Here is a 2,849-nt window from a genome sequence, read left to right as displayed (position 1 = left end):
CACTTGTCATGTTACAGTAAATGGTGACATTTAGGGATTGTCAGTCAAACTGACTGATTAAGCAAATGACCTGTATACCTTTTACTGCATTTCCTTCATTTATGATTAAGAAAGAGCATCTGTTCTTTCAGACTGTCTGGTTGTCTCATCACACATGAGGGCTGTTCTCTCTTGTCATCTGCCCTCAAATCAAACCCCTCCTACCTGAAACAGCTGGATCTGAGCTACAATCACCCAGGAGACTCGGTTGTCAGAGAGCTCACAGACAGACTGAATGATCCTGGCTGTAAACTAGAGACGTTGGGGTGAGATGTGTTACATCTTAGATGACTTTCTAGTGGAGCTGTTCATCCATTTGTGTCCTGTGTTGGAGAGCTTTCTGTGTGGAGACTGAATATTCTGTCACGTTTCCAGATGATTCCCTTCCACATATTAAATTGGGCATGATGTGGCCCTTTAAGCACTGCAAGTAAAAGGCAATCCCCCAGATTTACATACACATATGAGGCTTGTGAACAGTTTGCACTTTATTTAAAGCAAGTTTTAGAATTCATAGCACAAGATGGGCAACCATGTCTGCCCAGGCTACAGAAGATGATTAGGCACAGCTTGCACAGTGACCCACTGATGGGTGAAGGAGAACCAAGCTTTGAACAATTAGTAGGTAAATAAAGAGATACATAAATCATTTAAATACATTAATAATGTCACCGACACAGGGGGCAATAAAGACCACTTACATGGTGTAAGGAAAAGCACATTCATATTTGCATATGTTCAACTCCCAATGAGGAAGTTCATGATGCACTTGCAGAGGGAGGGGATAAGACCCAGCATGAGAAGTTTGTCTGTTAGTTTGAAGGGGCTGATGCTGTTTCACTAGTTCACCCATTGGATTGCTTAGACTGAGTGCAGAGAATAGTGAGTTTGGCTTGGTAGCTGGCCACGGTCCTGGGATGCCAATAGTGGAGATCACATGTGACTGTGAGTGATGTCCACTAACACCCCACGAGCGCTTTCATCAGAGGCTGTTACCAGAGGGAAAGTAAACAGGAATTGGAGACCTGTTAAACTAGTTAGATATCTTATATTCGACTAACCCTTGAGGGGTGTAGATTAGTAGGCGTCCAAGGACTAATGAGCAAGCATACGATTTCCATTGCTAGGGATACGTTTGTGCTCATGACTAGAAGTGAAGGCTGAATAGTGCGTATCTGTCCAACTTAGCCTGAGACCGGTGGGAAAAGCATCTGTGATGGAAAGTGAGCTGGATGGGGAGGACTGTGTAATGATATGAGATGTATTGATTAAGTGTAGGCAAGAGTGAGCATCTTCTCTGTTGACCAGATTGGTGGCAGTATAATAGGAGACTGAGAATGTAGAATCGCCATGGCTGCAGCGAGGTAAGGGGATGCATTGCCACCTTTAGAATAGAAGTGGAAAGACTGTAAGAAAATATGTTATGGTAAGTATGTTCTAGACACTGGAATACATTGACAGAAAGGTGATTTAGAAGAGTGGAGGAGAGGCTCAAGTAAGCGTATTTCAGTCAGTGTTACTGATTGGTCAATATGCTCTGTTTGATATGAACCTTTAGGCTACTATGATCCATGGCTTGTAGATAAGGACGCGTGGATGCAGATCTACGCCAGATTCACCTCACTATGCCACATTTCCTCACTACATCTCAACGGCCAAATGGCAAATATGAGTACGAGGCTGAAAGTGAGCCTGGAACAGAATCTGTTGCTATGATAAATGTGGGCCTCCTGCATGACTTAAGGTGGAAACTCTGCATTCCAGATCATGAGCAGGTTGTGAGTTATCAGAGCAGCGCAGGGGTCTGGCATATCCTGCGTCTGCATTCTGTGCATGCGGTGCTGGCTAAGTGTGTGACTATTACATCCACGCGGCAGGTGGAGGTGTAGCGTGCCTCCAGATTTGTGCAAGCGGGGTGGACGTTTGAGCAATGGCCCAGATTGTGTTGTGCTTGCTGCTGGGCTCAGTGAAATATAACTATGATTTACGGAGCACCGTGATCAAGTTGGACGTGGTTGAACTACACCGTGGTTGAACCACACCATGATACACGCAAGCACACAGGAGTGGCAACTGCTTGGTGCAGCGGCGGCCATTCATGTGTTGCACGAGCCATGAGAGCGATGGGTGTCGGGGCTCAATGGAGCTTTTGCAGCATTTCTCAGAGCTCAGTAGAGCTGTTGCTGCATGGGTCTCAGCAGATCTGTTGCTGCATGGGTCTCAGCAGAGCTGTTGCTGCATGGGTCTCAGCAGATCTGTTGCTGCATGGGTCTCAGTAGAGCTGTTGCTGCATGGGTCTCAGTAGAGCTGTTGCTGCATGGGTCTCAGTAGAGCTGTTGCTGCATGGGTCTCAGTAGAGCTGTTGCTGCATGGGTCCAAGGGATCATTTCATCCTATCTGTGGCAGCCTTAAAGCAAGAATTGGACCTGGGCTGGAAGAAAACTGTTAGAATACCATGTACGTGATTAATATCCAATATTCAGCACGATACAACATACAACACAGTATACATGATAGGCAGATAAGGCATGAATAGGCATGAAATGATGAGTAGGTAGATGGCATGAAATGATGGGCATGAAATATGTGAGTTGGCAGGTGGAATGGAATGTTGTTCCATGACACTGCTGGGTGCCCAAGCTGATGGTGCGGGGAAGTCCAGCGTGGCTCCGGGCATGGAATGGGTAGAGGGTAGAGGGGCAAAGGGAGGGAGCAGTTGCCCCCAAACAACTGGAAGGGGGCAGCCTGGGAGGGAAGTCCTGGCTGGGGGGGTTGGAGGGGGGAAGGGAAGAGGGGGGACGTAAACGGCA

The sequence above is a fragment of the Sardina pilchardus genome, chromosome 1 (genome assembly GCF_963854185.1).
Source record: "Sardina pilchardus chromosome 1, fSarPil1.1, whole genome shotgun sequence".
NCBI classification, from domain to species: Eukaryota; Metazoa; Chordata; class Actinopteri; order Clupeiformes; family Clupeidae; genus Sardina; species Sardina pilchardus.
The sequence above is the reverse complement of the archived record's forward strand: the minus strand, read 5'-3'. Positions refer to the sequence as shown.